Source organism: Triturus cristatus, chromosome 7 (genome assembly GCF_964204655.1).
Source record: "Triturus cristatus chromosome 7, aTriCri1.1, whole genome shotgun sequence".
Lineage (NCBI taxonomy): Eukaryota > Metazoa > Chordata > Amphibia > Caudata > Salamandridae > Triturus > Triturus cristatus.
This window is the reverse complement of record NC_140590.1, coordinates 1,189,420,134-1,189,437,219: the sequence shown is the minus strand read 5'-3', so window position 1 is coordinate 1,189,437,219 and position 17,086 is coordinate 1,189,420,134. Positions and strand designations below refer to the sequence as shown.

Below are 17,086 nucleotides of genomic sequence, written 5' to 3'. Positions count from 1 at the left end.
AGGGGGAAAGCCAAACTATCCCATCTAGATTTTGGCAAAAAACACACAAACACACTATAATCTGGGAGGGACAATGAGACTGTGCCTATTGCTCTTCCCTCCAAGGCCCCCAGCTCCAATATAGCTGTTACTAATAACGACCCAGTGGCCAATACATCTAATATAAATCCCCCTCTCACATCTATAGGGAGTATAGAATTCCTACTTTGTTCCCTTCTGCAGACCATTAGCGATAGCCTGAAAAAAGTGGAGATTAGGCTCACTCTACTAGAGACATCTCTTACTACCTTGAACACCTTAGTTAGTAAGCAATCTAATAATATGGGACTTCATCTCCCCGCAGGAAACCCTCCTAAAATAGGAGTCCCACAGGGTGCCAACAAAGTCCCCCCTCAGAGCGTGCCTACTGCCCCCCCCCTGCAGCCATTAATGGCTATTTCAGTCCAGGCACCGCGCAGTAACTCAACCAATAGGCCTTTACAACCAATAGACTCTGCCCCTCATAAAGTTCCCAGACAGGGATTAATGGCGGCCACCAAGAAGCCGGCAGCGCCCCTCTATTCTCCCCGGGCCGGCAAGCCCCAAGACCACGGAGACCAGATTTGCCGCCAGAAGCTAATAGTCTAACGGTGGTCCTAGCAGGTGCCCCCCATCTAAGATCAGGGGAAAATGAAGACTACCAATCCCTAAAGAAAAAGGTCATTAAATGGCTAAATTGGAACCGACCCCTACCATCTCATTTTAATAATGAGATTATTATGGTTAGAAGGGTCCCTTGGTTAAGGAAGACCAGAAAAACAATAATAGGGGATTGCATCTTGGTAACTTTTAAAGATCCGGGCACTGTTCTGCATATCTGTGAAGGAATAAATAGATCACTGGATTCCACTATTCAGACCCTTCCAGTATCCTTCTTTTTCCCCCCTATCCGCATGCACCATGCTCCATCGCATGATGAGTGGATAAGGATGGAACATAGACGCAGACATAAGGACTATGTACAACGCCCAAATCTCCAATTGCAGGACACACCCTATTTTCATTTCAACCGTTTCAATTGTTTGAATGGTTTGGATGGGGTTGATTGACTTTCCGCTCACACGCCAATGACCCAAGAGTGCGGCTCCTGTAGTCTTTCCAAGCCATCCACCCCGATTGTTGGTAAATCCCTTGGTCCACTGAATGATCCAGTGTTCCTGGATGATGGCACCAGCAGACTTTTTGATCTATCTGCCCACAATGTTGACAATGCCTCTGGAATATTGAATGAGCCAACACCTGTGGAGAACGGCTCCAGTGGACTTTCCGAACCATCGGTCCCTACTGTTGGTAATGCGTCAGAATTCCCGATTGCAGTAGAGTCTGGAACCATCTCCTCTAACCCCTCTGGTACGGCAACTAATACCCCTGAACATCTGAGGCTAATTTGCTGGAATGTTGCTGGACTGGCTAATAAACTGGGTGACCCGGACTGGGCAAATTATATCGAGACTGGAGACGTATGTATGTTCCAGGAAACCTGGGCCAGAGAGGACTATGGTCACCAAGGCTACATGTCATTCTTCATTCCAGCGAGGTGGGAAGGCAAAGGTCGTGCGTCAGGAGGGCTTACGACCTGGGTCGCATCTCATCTGGGCTGTGTGGCAACGCGGTTGTCGGCTAACTCTGAAGATATCCTTGCGGTTTCATTATCATGGCCCAACCAAGCTAAACTTGTGTTTATTAACATTTATTCTAGGCCAATGGGAATTGCAAAGGAATCACCGACCATAGATGAACTCTCCAACTTTATATCTGTCCTACCGAGTGATTCATTCTATGTAGTGGGAGGGGATTTTAATTCTCATTTTGAGCCACTCCCTGGCCTTCTGGACGGGTTATCATCGGAAGAAGAGGCCAGATGGGCAGTGCCTTTAGTGGAAGCTCCCCCTCCGAAGGCTTGGACCCCACTAGCACTACAAATTACAGCCCTCACCCTAAAGTTCGGAATCAGAGCTTGTAATGGGCGAATGAAATCCGACATACCCAGTAAAACCACCTACAACAGACCGGGAAGAGAGTCCCGTCTGGACTATGTCTTGGCCCAAATAGTGAAGTGGCCGACAACCCAGGATTTTAGGGTGACGGAAAGGACCGATAGTGACCATAATGCACTTGAGCTTGACCTTGTTCACCCTGGCCCCCAAGCTCTCGTGACTAACGCGGAAGGGAACAACCCTGCGCTCCTCCTTGACAACAGCAGGAGAAGGATCAGGTGGGAGCACTTGGTTACAAGCAAGAATAAACTCCCCATGCTCTATGATGGGATAACCCCCATCTTGGAAACTGTGGGGAGCTTGGACACCGAGGCAAACAACAAAGACTCCCAGGGCAAATTGTACAAGGCTCATGAGGACCTCATAAAAGCTGCGGCACCTCATTTCACCTGTAGTTCACGAAAACTAAAAGGGGGGCGGCAAGGCAAAACATCATGGTATAACCTAGCATGCAGAAGGGCAAAAACAGAACTCCTTAGACTAATCAAGGAGGGTTTAGGGGGGGATAGCCTTAAACAAAGCAGGCGAGCTTACAAGAAACTCATTGCCCACGCTAAGGCAGAATGGGAGGAAAATCAGTGGGAAGAACTCACCAAGGCCTTAGCGACCCAAAACCAACGTCTGTTTTGGAGGATAGTGAACGGGGGGTCGGGGAATTTACAATCGGCACTAGAGCCCAACATTGCCCCAGGGGTGTGGCAGGCTCACTTCCAGACCCTATACAGTTCTGAGCCTGGAGAATCTCCTGCTGTTGTTGAGGTGGGCTGGCCGGACTGTGAAGGGGAGCCAATAACGCTGGGCGAGGTCACCGCTGCCATCTCAGGACTGGCTTCTGGAAAGGCGCCGGGACTGGATGGATTACCAGGGGATATGTTCAAACAGGAGCCCACTGTTTGGGCCCCTTACCTTGCCGCCCTTTTCAATGGAGTTCTTGGTGGCATGGAAATCCCTAGTACTTGGCTGGGGGCAGAGGTGGTCCCCATCTTTAAAAAGGGCTCGCCTCTCCTCCCAGCCAACTACAGACCAATCAGTTTAATAGACGTGGCACAGAAACTGTTTGGTAGGGTTTTGCTGAATAGGCTCCAGGACTGGATGGAGGAGGTGGGTGCCCTTAGTCCCTACCAGGCGGGATTTAGGAAGGGGGTATCCACAGTGGACCAGGTTTTCAGATTGAACCTAATCTATTGGAGGACAGCAAAATTCGAGGGCGGTAGTCTGTACACAATTTTTGTGGACTTACGGGCCGCCTTCGATCTGGTGCCCAGGGGGAAACTTTGGAGCGTCCTGGCAGAGATGGGTGTTCCCCCGGACATCCTATTGATCTTACAGAGGCTGCACCACAATAATTACGCCCGAGTGAGGTGCGGGAGGTCGGGGGAACTGACCGATAGATTCCCCGTTGGCCGGGGGTTGCCTCTTCGTCAACGGGGTAATCGCCCATCTGAATGCCACTGACTATACTGACGCCCCCAAATTAAATGGCAGCAGGGTGCCCGCAATTATGTTTGCGGACGACACCCTGCTGCTATCCAAAACCCCTATGGGTATACAGAGGATTCTTGATTCCTTCGTGGCCTTCTGTACTGATAGGGGGCTGGAAATTAATGCGGCAAAAACCAAATTCATGGTTTTGAATCCGAGCCAAAAATTGCGGCCAAATCCGCAATTGGGAGCTGTACGGCTCGAGAGAGTAGCCACCTTTGAATACCTTGGTGTGACTCTCAACGAAACCATGACTTGGGGATCTCACCAGAGTAGGGCTAACCTCAAACTCATTCAAACCACTGGGGGCATCGCCCGGATGATGACTGGTTCATCATACCGTCCATTGGGGGCACTAATCCAGATATATAAGGCCCAGGCTAGGGGAGCGATAATGTATGGGGCGGAACTATGGGGTCACACGTCTTGCCGGAGTCTGTCACTAACGGAAAATAAGTTTATAAGACAGATAGCCGCACTCCCGCCCAGCACCCCGCTCCTCCCCCTGAGGCTTGATTTGGGTTTACGACCGTTAGCTGATGAAATAAGCCTGAGACCCATAGCCTTCTGGCGTAGGCTGTGGAGTAGCAATGATCTTGCAGAATATCGGGCGGAACTGGTCGAACTTCTGAATCACCCAAAAGTGCTCAATATCCCTTGGGTCAAAAACATCCTAGCCACTTGCATGGAAATAGGGCTCCCTGATTTATGGACTGAGCCAGCGAAAGCCGCACTAAACATCTCCAAAAAGTCCCTGGCTAATGTATATCACGAACACAAATTAGCCAGGGCCCAAGCCACCCAGGCAGAAGGGTCCTTATCCTCCGTGTTTCTGCAAAGCAAGGATCTCTATAGGTTTGAGAAGGTATTGGATCCTATTTCCCCTGTACTGGCCCGGAAGCTGTTTCTCCAATGGAGATACGGCACACTGCCCTTCCGGTCTTTTACAAGCACCTGGTCATCGGCTCCCACCACAAAGCAGTGTCCGGTTTGTGAAGCTACGGAGGAAACTGACTTGCATGTGGCTTTCTTCTGCCCAGCCTACAAGGTAGCACGAAAATACTGGCTCCTCCCGCTGATAAGGAATATGGGCTGCAGGGAATATGCACCAATGTATAGGATTTTAAAATCTGATGTCTCTGGCCCAACTGTCTTCGCATTAACAAAATTTCTTACCAACGTTTGGCATACGTGTAACCGTATTCTAAAAGCGTTGGGTCCCTCTTAAAAAGAAAAAAATGTTTTTTTTTTTTTTTTTTTTTGTAGGTACTTACCCTCCTCAACTAATATTCCATTTTCTTGTAGGTCTGCCCTGATAAACTAACCAATTAACCAATTGTTTTAATAATGATGAATTAAATTGCCTATTATCTCTTCTTTGATAACTTCTGTTTAATAACTTTTTAATTCTTAAGTGCTAAATTATTTATGTATTTTATCTTGTATGTACATATTTTACTTGTGCTTTTATGGTCATCTGACCGAAATAAAGCTATCAAAGCAAAGTATTCCCAGATCTTGACACTAGTAAACCTGGGAATGCGTCAAAATGGTACTCCTTACCAGGAGAGGGTTAATGAGGAGAAATGTGTTAATTCCTCCTCGTTTTTTTCTCTTTCTATGTGTGCTGCATTCTACAGGACACAAAGAACGAGGAAAACGCCTCAGAGGATTGTTTTTGTACAGAAAGCTGCCCCTCCCTGCACATAAATAAATCTGGCTGCAACACAGGCACCCTTGCACCAGGGTGCAGAGGTGCCTGAGCTGGTGCTTAGCAGCCATAAGTGCATCAGTGCAGAGGGAGAGCAGGAATTCACCATATCTTAGTAGATATAACGCATTCCTGCCCTTTCCATTTGACACAGCACAGTAAGCTGTTTTGCTGTGTTGCATAAAGTATTAATAAATCTGCCCCTAAGTCTCTGACTCAGAACCATCTCTAAGCTTACAGAGATCTTGCTTAGGATTCGTAAATCAGAACTATTCTCCTTTTAGATTGAGTGTGCAGACTCAGGCCTCTAACAGCATCGGCAAGATTCTATAATGGGTATCCGCCTATCACCCCTACCATTCTACTATGAAAAGGAATGGCATTTGAATAAATAACTGAGTCTACTCAACACTTAAAATTATACACTTTTCACAAAGTGCATATGGTAAGGTTCTAAATATTTTGACCCACAAATATGAACTTCTGTTGTTGGAAGACCACAATACTATTTGCAATTCAGGGATCCACATGTTTGTGGGTAGAGGTGCACACTCTACAATCAAAATGTTTTTAGTTAGCTCCACTGTAAACCACTTAGGGGCATATTATCAAGGACGGCGTTAAAAATTATCGCCGGTTTAGCGGCAGAAAACCGCCGCTAAACCGGCAATAATGGGCTTGATAATATGCTCTATGGAATTCCCATAGAAGCCCATGTTCTGGTGTGAACATGGGCTTCTATGGGAATTCTCCAGGGCATATTATCAAGCCCATTATCGCCGGTTTAGCAGCAGTTTTCTGCCGCTAAACCGGCGATAATGTTAACGCCGTCCTTGATAATATGCCCCTTAGTCTCTAACATCAGGGTCAAACGAACTGAAGTAAGTGAACACAATCCGATAGTGCTATATATAAAACGTTTCATGCTGACTGCCCTACAGCCTCTAATGGCCATCAAATATTCTTCCTTGTTAAGCCATATGGTGTACACATCAGTTGACCCTATCTACATACTGTGGAAGTTGCTAGCCATGAATGCAAATGAGTTTGATCTCTGTTTAGCCCCTGATGTAAAGGATAATAGTGGCCTGGTTTCTGCCTTTGAGCTAATCACTGGGGCTCTTAATACCCTTTTTGTTGTGCCGTAGTAGGACAGACCCATTTGCTAGACATGGCTGGTTTAACCATGTGTGTACACAGGCCTCCAAGAAATTGAGAGCTGATCTCCACTGTGGCCCAAGGAACTACTCTTATTAAGCCTCAAAGGAAGCACTGCAATAAGGTGTTAGCTTCTAGGAAAAAGGAGTTAAGGGAAAAGGCTTGGTCAAATTTGGTCCAGGCTGCTGAGACTAATGATAATATCCTGTTTTGAAACACTGTAAATGCCCCGTTTTTTAAAAGTGATTCTAATCCCAAATTAACTTCACATGTTTCTTTTCAAGCCTGGGTAGATTACTTCAAAAGAATATTTGATCCTTTGGTTAACAACAAGTCGAGGAACACCCCCCTGGCTTTAGAAAAAACTGAAATTAGTTCCATTTCTAACAGCTGTATGCCCCTTGACTTCACCTTGGATGAGGTTCTTGAAGTTCTGAAAGGTTGTGCTTAAGGCAAAGCTCCTGGATGTTGTAGGGTTCCGGTTGATGCTTATATAGGTATGGGTGAGCTCTGGGGTCCAATTTGTCTCAAGTTTTCAATGTGGCTGCAATGGGTTTAGTACCCTCTACATGGATAAATTCTGTTATTGTCCTCATTTTCAAGAAGGGGATAGGTCCGATTCGGAGTGTTACCGCCCCATTTCCCTCCTGGATTTACACCATGGGTAGGGTTGTCCTGTAGAGATTAGAGGAATGGATAACAGATAATTCTATTCTATTGGATGTCAAGTATGGATTCAGGAAGGGTCTGGGGATGGTGGAACAATGCGTAAACCTCGAACTCCTTATTGAGAAATATGCAAAGGCGAAGCCAGGACCCTTTACCTGTGTTTTGCCAATCTTAGTAGTGATTTGACTTAATGGACCACTCAATCCTGTGGTATACTTTGCTTTCATGTGGGTCTCCTAAAAACATTGTTTTTCTTCTTTCCCGGCAGTATACAAATCTTGCAGCCAAGGTACAATACAGTCTCACCAAGAAATGTTCTCCATCTTCTTTTAGTCTCAAGTGGGGCGTGAGACAGGGGTGTGTGCTAGCTCCATTTTTATTTTGACTTTTTATAGATGGTAGAGATTATGTCCTTTGGTCATTGCAGGCCGATGAACCAACTGTCACTGGTCACCTGGTTCCTGTTCTCCTGTATGCTGACGACGCATTCCTATTGTCTAGGACTGCTGTCGGGCTGGAGCGTTTAAAGGGTATCTTTGCAGGTTTTATGGATTCCAAGAAATTAAAGATTAACAAATCCAAGACATTTATAATGTCTTGTGGTAAAACAGCATAGAAGGTTAGGTCCTTTTGTTTGGAGGATTTATCCATTGCAAAGGTGAATTCTTTTAGCTGTCTGAGCATTCTCTTTTTAAGTAATGATTTGTGGGTGCAACACATACTGAATTCCCTCCTCAAGATGAGCAGAGTATGTGAGGGTGTGTTCAGGTTTTCCAGCAAACTTTATTGTTGCCCTATTAGGGATACGATTACTATCTTTAAATCGAGAGCATTAGAAGCCGCAACATATGGCGGTAAACATGTCTAGAAGCCCCTTAGAGGTCGAGGAAAACACCTTTCTAAGGCATCTTTTATGTACTCCTCTTTCATCTTCGTCTTCTGTTATTCATAAGGAAGTGGGGCTACCTCACCTGGAAGATATGTTTCTACTTAAACGATATTGTGGCGCTCATAATGGCCAAACTCGATACAGAATTTACAAAGGCAATTATACAGGACTGTTTAACATTAGATCACGTTTCACATATCCCATGTTTGTTCTATATCAATGACACCCTCAAGCTGGCATTTGGCTTTCCTAGGCTCCAGGAGCCATCCAGAATTCTTATGCTCTAGAAGTCTGAGGTGAAGGCAGTTTTATCTGATGCTTGGGCAAAAAAAAGTGCCATTGTTGATGTTAGGGAACCCACGGTTGCTACATACATGCCGCATGGTTTGCCCGAGGGATTCCAATCCTATATGTGCCTGTTGACGAACACTCAACACTGCTTCATCCTGACTAGATTGCTGTCAGGCATTGTACATCACCATGTCACTTTCCGTATTATCAATCAGTGGCATAGAGTGTCTGGCCTGTGCACAGGCGATGGAACCTCAAAACAGAGCACTCAGCACTTTATGCTATCAATTTTATAAGGATTTAAAGAAGCATTTTTTTAAACCAATCTTTTTTTAAAAAAAATAAGTAATTTTTTTTAGGGAGTACAGCCTCTTTATCGGCTCCTATGGAGGGAGGCTTTGACTTCGATTGTTACCTTGCCACCTCCAAGGTTCCTACAATGGCCAACCTCAAGACACCTGGGTAAGAAAGAGAGGTGGAGTGTAGCGACCTAACCAAGAATCAACCTCATTGCCATCAACTTACTTATTTCATAATCATTGGACCAGTTTTCGGAGGATTATGTTATGTAATATGTCATCTATTAGTTCACTCCTCCAAAGCCGCCCAAAATCTGGTTCTTTTTTTTAAAGACACCCATGATCCAAGTTATTAACTCTATTAATTATTAATTGAGTTAACCCAGTCCAAAAATGCGAGGGGGAAAGGCGATACCCATTTTAAACCCATTTCTATCCTTGCCAGGAGGATCAAAATGAATAGCAAGTATGCTTGGGATTTGGTACATTTACCACATCACTCTCTTCTGGAGGGGCCCCAACAATAACTAGAGCCTGGCCTACCTCAATTTCCTGCCCCAAAACCTCTGAAATGGACTTACCAACTTCTTGCCAGAAGCCCTGCATCTGGGGACACTGCTGAAACATATGCAATTCATCTGCAATCAAAGAGGCACACTTCAGGCAGAGCTTAGCTCCTTCACCTTCCAACTTTGAAAGCCTTTTAGGAGTCCAAAATGGTCTGTGGAGTGCAAACAGATGATTCCTTCTGAGAGGAGCAGCTTTAACAACAATCCATAAAGTGTGCATCGATACTTGCAATAAACGTGCAATGTAGGTCGAAGGCAGGTCTCTCTTCCAGGGCTCTCCCATAGATGTTGGTGAAGGGTCCCCTTTTACCAGCATCCAGTACCATTTAGAGACTTCTTTACGCTGGTGAAGAGGGCACAGTAAGATGTTTTTGCAGCCTTCGTTTCCTTTCCCATCTTTACCCAGACTAGCGGCCCAGATTGATAGTTGATCATATTTGAACCTAGACAGTCTCTGATTTGTGACATTGCTTAGGAAATCACCATTTATCAATCCCTTCTTCCATCAACGGGGCAGTCAAGCAGTATTTAAGGCACAAAGTCGTGCCTGGGGAGTTCCAAATAGGGGCTCCAGAGCTGTAATATGGGAACTTTAAAGTTTTCCTAACCTGGTACCAGAGTCCACTGGCAGATGTCAAAACATTTAGTTTGACTTTCTAAAAAATAAAATGGGATGATCAAACTTAAAGAGAAAGCCATCACCACCACAGGGAGGATTATTCATCATAGCTTGTAGAAGAGGAGGGAAGCTTGGGTAGCCAATAGAAACGAAGGTCAGGGCTTGCGATGCCACCTTCTGCCTTTGAACTTTGTAGTTTCTTTCAGGCGATCCTCACTCCCCTATTAGACCAGATAAAACTGGATATGTCTCCTTGTAGTGTTTTTAATGTTATAGGATTAAAAGATAGAGGATCGCATCGAAGATAAATGTGAAATTTGGTAATATTGACATTTTAACCAGATTAGAGCGGCCCAAAATGGCGAGAAGAAGGCTGTCACAGGATCTTAATAATACTCTTTTCTCTTTCGTTTTTAGCTCAAGGTTTACCTGGGCTAACTTGGTGATGTCCTGATTGATTTGCACCCCTAAATGTCTAATTTCTTGCTTGATCAGTGAATTATTAGAATGCGTGTGTTAGGACATAAATTCGTTTTTTTTGACAGTTTATTAAATAACCCGAGACCTTTCCAAAATCTAATAGGAGTTGCTCCAATATAGGTAGAGTATTAGTGGACTCCCTTGTAAAGATCATCAAGTTGTCCACATATAGGGCTACTTTGTTCACCCACCCATTCCATTCAAACAGTGGGAAACTTTGACTGGCCCTGATATTACATGCAAGAGGCTCGATATATAGGACAAAGAGCAATGGGGAAAGGGGACAGCCCTGTCTTGTTCCTCGCTCCAGATTGATTGAATTAGTGAGGTTCCCATTCACCACAATCCTTGCTGTAGGGGTCTTATAGAGATTGCTGATGGCCCTAACAAAATTTTCCCCTAACCCAAGTCATATAGTGTAAAAATGGCCAACTTATCCTATCAAAGGCTTTGGCAAAAGTAAAAATAGTAAGAGGTAGTTTATTTGCTGAGGCTGTATCAATTGCGCCTATCAACTCATGTGTTAAATCATGTAGTTGGCATCCTTTAATAAATCCCTTCTCGTCGGCCTGGATTAGTGACCCCATCACGGGTTCCAATCTCGTGACCAAAACTTGTGTGTAGATTTTATAATCACAGTTTAGCAAGGAGATGGGCCTGTAAGACTTACACATTTTAGGATCTTTATAAGGCTTAACAATTAGACTAACAGCTGCCTCATCCCAAGATTTGGGAATAGGTAGACCCTCAGAGAAAATACTGTCAATCAACTTTGCTAGGACCAACTAAACATTGGAGATCTCTTTAATTATATTTCTTGTTTGATGAATACAAGTTTTTCAAGCGAGCAGCTTCCCACACCCCTCTCCATACTCATAGTTGGCTAATTTGCTAGCCTCCCACTTTCCCCTTATGACACTAAGTAATCTAGTGGAGCTTGTCTTTTTATTATTATTTCATTGTTGACCTCCTGTTCCTGACCGTCTTTCTGTATAATTATCTCACCCAGAACTCTAGAAATGTCCTCTTTCATTTTTTTATCAGAGCTCTGTTTTCCTTATGTTTTTTAGCAGCAAGACTAATAACTCTACCTCTCTTAAATGGATTATAGGCATCCCATATTATATGCAACGGAGCTGAGGAGTCATTAATTTAAAAGAAAGACAAAATGTCACTCTTCAGCTGTGTGATTACTGATAGGAGAGTAGGTATATATCAAAGGTCCACCTACCATTAGTGGGTCTTTTTTCTACTTTTAGCTCCAAGAGCACAGCAAAATGATCTGAGAGATGCTCGGAAATGTGCTCAACCTTTTTAACACTTTCAGCCAACCTAGAATCTACACAAAAAAAAGTCTATTCTAGAAGCATGGCTATGCTTTTTATTGTGGAAAGTGAAACTTGAAGGGTCACTTCTTTCTTTATTTTTGACTCTCCAAATATCTATAAGACCTAGGGCCAGATGTGCGACCATTGACAAGTTGCGAGTCGCAATTGCCAATGTACAATAGTGTCTGAGACACTGTTTGCGATTCCCAATGGGGTCGCAAATTGCATGCCTCATGCATATTAATGAGGTTGTGGCAATTTGCGACCCCATTGGGAATGGCTGGCACTCCCAGGGATGGTTGCCAGCTGGGGTCAGCATAACTCCATGTCTGGGACTTCTTTTAAATGAAACAGATTTTTTTTTATGCAGCCCATTTTCCTTAAAAGAAAACGGGATGCATGTAAAAAAAAAAAAAAAGAAAAGTTTTTGTTTAATTTTGTAAGGGCACGTAGTAGTCCCTGGGACCACTGCCTGCTCTGAAAAAAAGTTTGCGCACCCATTCACAAGGAGGAAGGGGTCCCCTGGGGACCCCTTCCCGTTTGCGAATGGTTTACCACCCTCTTGAAGAGGGTGGTAAACTGCGAGTGTTTTGCGACCGCAATTGCGGTCGCAAAACATTCTTACATAAGGTTCAGAGTCGCCATTAGGAAGGGACGCCCTCGGAACGCCCCTTCCGAATTGTAAGTCGTTAACTCTATTTTGCCAGTCGCTATTTAATTAGCGACGCACAAAATAGGGTTAGTACATGGCCCACTGTTTTTTTTGCATGCGCAAATGGGTCTAAATTTCTAAAACCCATTTGCGCATGCAAAAATCCATCGTACATCTGGCCCCTAGATCTTTCATTAGCATTTAGAGAAAAGATATAATTTTTATGGAGCCTATGCCCCTCCTTTATTAGACCTAACGAGATTAGGATTCAGGAGAATATTAAAATCGCCTCCCATAATAACGGGAGAATTAAATTCCATCAGATGATTATAGATGGAATTTAAAGGAGCTTTGTCATCAATGTTAGGCCCGTAGTACCTCACTAAAACATACCATTCATTCTGGGCTTTAACGTTAGTAATAATCTATCGAACCTTAATGTCCGCTTTGAAGGACCCTAGGGTGGCTTTAACAGACCTCTTAACCAGTAGAGCCACTCCTTTCGGACAACATGGTTGAGTTGTATGGACAGATATTTTAATCCACTTTTGGTTGGATCAAGCAGCCTCCCACTCGTCATGAGTTAAGTGTGTCTCTTGTAATATAATAAAATCATAATTGACTTGGCTCAGATATTGAAATATTCTCCTTCTTCTACTCGCTAGCCTAAGTCCATTAACATTCCATGTTAAAATTCTTAGCGGGGTGCAGACATGCATATGACTTTTATCTTTTCCATAAAATTTGCTCCGAACTGATCGTTACCTCCCCCTTTCTTACTTCTCATCTCATTGCCCTTTTTAACCTAATGATGAGGACTTTGTTTCCTTTTTTCCCTAGAATGCTCCCTACCCAGTGAGTTAATGATCTAAACTGCTCCTCTTGTGACCCCCCTCATCCCAAGGGCGCATTTTTTTAAACCAATCTTAATTGCACACAACATTAGGGATCACAATGCTGCAATTCTTTTTTACGTACTATCGACCCCCTGCAATTTGTTTCAGTATTCTGCATACAGAGCACCGATCGGCACTGACCGACAGCACTTCTCTTTTCGACTTAAAATATCAGCAGGGCATTCCAACACTCTGGATACACTTACCCTCTACTGGGTCCTGAACCTGAGGCATCAAGCCATCGCATGCAAAGCATTGCTATCGATATTCTACTCTTTGTTATATTTGAGATCCCTATCACGAAGATCATGTATCTTCTGTTGATTGACCCACTGTCCATGCGTTGGTGCTGCTCACATACATTCTGCCCTGGAATTTCTTCCAGTGAGCTTTTTCGCCCATGTCGGATGACGACATTTTTGCTCCCACTCCCCAGTGTGCACGCGGATTCCATCTCTATTTCAAGGCTCTAAATTCCCCAACTTCCTATGGGTACAAAGTCAAGGTTGTGGCTATTTTTCTGAATAAGGCAACCGTTTGCCGAAACGTGCATAAAACATGATTCATTTGTTGCCACGTCTACAGATTATTTGACTTTCTGTATCATGTGCTACGAGGCGCCTTAACAATACAAAGTGAACTAATAGATCATTTAGTGAGTCCACATTTTTCTATTGTGCACTATATCTGCACATTTTTAACTTGTACATATTGTCTCTTCATTTACTTTGCTTATCTTTGTCTTGTTATTTGTCTTTGTATGTTGGTGTTTCTTTTTGAATATGGTGTTTTTATTGATAAATGTATGATTATTTGCTATTGTCAGGAGGTTTTCAAACCCCATTAACTTAAAATGATATGTTTGTATCAACTTAATTAAAGTATATATTTATTGTGTTTACATGTTCTTCAGGTTTGTTTATTATCATTTATTTAATTACATTTTTTGGTTGCCAAGGGGTACTTACTCACATTCATTTGTGTCAGTAGTGCCTTTTACATCTGTAAATATGTTCTAGGAAAAGCATTCCTAACCATTTATAGCTCTGCTTTGTTAATATGATATTTAGCCTTGGATGTATATTTTAATGTTTTATTTTGTTTCATTATGTATTTTGAATAATTGCTCTTTTATGGCCTTTGCTTATAGAGGTGAAATAAAGATTTTGAATCGCACCGAGATTATCTTGGAAAAGGACAAATGAGGTTCGAGGGAAGCAGGTGCTGAACTCTTAGTCAAGGGCTAAAATAGTGGAAACTGGGCAAGTGCCCGCCATATACATGTCTTAGAAAGGTATGGGGAGAGAGCTTTAGAGGTAAGAAACACAGGGAAAGGAACCACAAAGTGCCACTCGCGGTTATTTGATCGTGCTAGACCAGGGAAAAGTCACAAGTTCAGGCCAACCATGATGGAGAGTGTGTTGGATATGGGGACTAGGTTAGTCCCACCGAAGAGTTAGCTTCTCAAGTACAATGCAAAGGGTGCTGTTCGCGTTGACTGGGGCTGCAAGAAGGAGACTTTTGGCAGAAGGAGCAGGTTGAAAGTTGTGGACGGTCATTGCTGTAGAGCAAGGAGACTGTCATTGCTGGAAATTCACGTTGGTTGATAGTTACAGACGGTTGCTGTCGGCTTGAAGTGCATGTCTCACATTGGTGGTCATAGTGGCAGGTCTCACCGTAGCTTCGCCTTAGCGGTAGTTGCGTTCAGCAGAATTGTGTTTTAAACAAGACTGTTTGCAGTCTTAAAGAGCCCTAAACTTCAGAATGTTCACGTTTTACTTCAGGAAGAGCTCTCATCGATGCCTGCCAAGGGTCTAGGACCTTAGGGGCACCTCTTTCAAATCAGGGCTCACTCCGGCAGAGGGCAGCAGCAGGGCTCAGGCATGTCCAGGTAGGTCAAGCTGCTGCTAGTCAGCTGGGCAGTTGCAGGGAGGCCTCTGGAAGGCTGTTGTGTCACTGCAGCTCACACAGGAGGTCAGCCTGCTGACCCTTGGAGTCACTCTGGGTAGCCTGGGATCAAGGCAAGCAGGTACAATCTTCCTTTATCAGACAGCAAGGCAGTCCTTCAAGCAGCAGGGGAGTCCTTCTTCTGAATCTTCCACAGGTCCAGGAATGTTTTGATTAGTGGCTCTGAGTGTGTCATTTTTATACGTTGTGGCAAACTTTGTGTGGGGGAATTCCCTTGCCTTCCCCTAAAATGGGCTCCGGTCAGCTCCTCCCTTTACCCTGGCCCTGGCTCCAACGTGTCTAGGGTGACAAGGGCAAGGGCAATCCTGGAGTCAGGTTCCTTTGTGCGTACTACAGGCAGAGCCCTTTTAAGTGTAATCAGGACAGGGTACAGCTCCTTCCCAGTAATCCTGTCAGAATGAACCTCTCCCCTTTAACCTAAAATCACAACCCACGACAGCAGAGCCACTCACAGTCATTGTAACTTAAAATTCAACTTCACCAGTAGAGAGGATTTGAAATGACAATTCATTTGAGTGTAAACTCTAGTAAGGTTGAGCATTAGAGACCGCTTGTATATACTTTAGTATATACTTATTAAATACTTATATGTGTATGTACTATATGAGCTCTGGAGATCAGCCCTAGGACTGGTCTGCTTCCGCTTAGGGACTATTTTTTCTGTTCAACTGCCTCTATTTAACTGTCTTGATAGAAAACGACCAGCATAGGTCAGTAAAATACCAGAATCACTTTAGCATTCTCTAGATTCCAGTCCATAGAAATTGCCTTCCACGAGCACCCTTAGACAATAATATTTTTTTCAAATCTTTTATTTTCAGTGATATGACCACCGAAAGCCCTGATTTTAAATTAAAAACAGAGCTTTGGACTATACCATTTTCCGCTGATAGGCAATATTTCTCTCCATGTGTTCCCATACCTGGCGTGTCACGCAGTTTGGTGCTTACTTTCCCTCCATGTTAAAGAACAGTAGATGTTTCAGCACCCAGGCTAATGTGCTGCATAGCTAAATGCATATAAGGTCCCAAAGGCGAGACCCATTGCATTGTAAATGCTTGTTTTTTATCTGCTCCCAATCTGACGTTAGCACTTATTTAAAGTAACAAGGCAACATAGTGTTAGTCTATGGGAGAGACAAGCCCTACAACAGTGAATGAAAAATGACGTTAGGAGATTTTTACTGTCAGGCATGTGAAGCTCAACCCACATGTCCTACTTTGTAAATACCATGCACCCTGTACAATGAGTCTTAGAGGTGACTCACAAGTAATAAAAAGGAAGATTTTGGCCTGGCAAAAGTTCTTTTTTGCCAGGACGAAATCACAGTGTAAAGTTGCATTACAGGCTGCAGTGGCAGGTCCGAGACATGTTTTACAGTGATACATTTAGTGGGTGGCACAGTAAGTGCTGCTGCCCAGTAGTAACATTTAGTTTACAGTACAATTTTACCATGTTTTCAGAAGAGAGCACAAATGCTTTGTCACTGGTTACCAGGTGTAAAGTACCGAGCGTCCTAATGCCAATAAAAACAAGTTCAAGCAAAAATCAGGGAGTGAAGGCAAAATGTTTGGGGGAATACCACACCAAGGAGGTCAGGTCTAACACTATAGTCACATAATCGTCATCTGTGCGGCTTACAACCTGCCACTGATATACCATTTCTGTGCTTTAGATGATATGGTGGGATCACTTTCGAAATTGTTCAGAGGTTTCTCACAGACCAGATTTTGATCGGGCCTGTGAAGATTTACTATCAGAAGTGTAAATGGATATCATCATCATCATCATCATCAAAGCTTTATTTCGATAAAAATTGTATCATAAAATCAACAACGTACATACATACAAATACAATTTATCGATTGGGAAGGAACATTTAAAAATAATAAATACATTTGGTATAAAATATTTACAATCAGATAAAAAGGAATTACATTTCTATATATGTCCCAGTGCTTTTGATTTGATAAAAGACAGACTAGAAAGATAAAAACTTTTTTTTTCTTTTTTTTTTTTTTTTTAAAGCTAAGAAGTCG

General features: G+C 43.5%; 1 protein-coding gene across 1 annotated transcript in view; it reads left to right on the top strand.

The window, feature by feature from the left end:
* LOC146811427 (integrin alpha-X-like) overlaps nucleotides 1-17,086 on the top strand; it is a 665,400-nt gene that overhangs the window by 15,661 nt on the left and 632,653 nt on the right. The window lies entirely within an intron of this gene.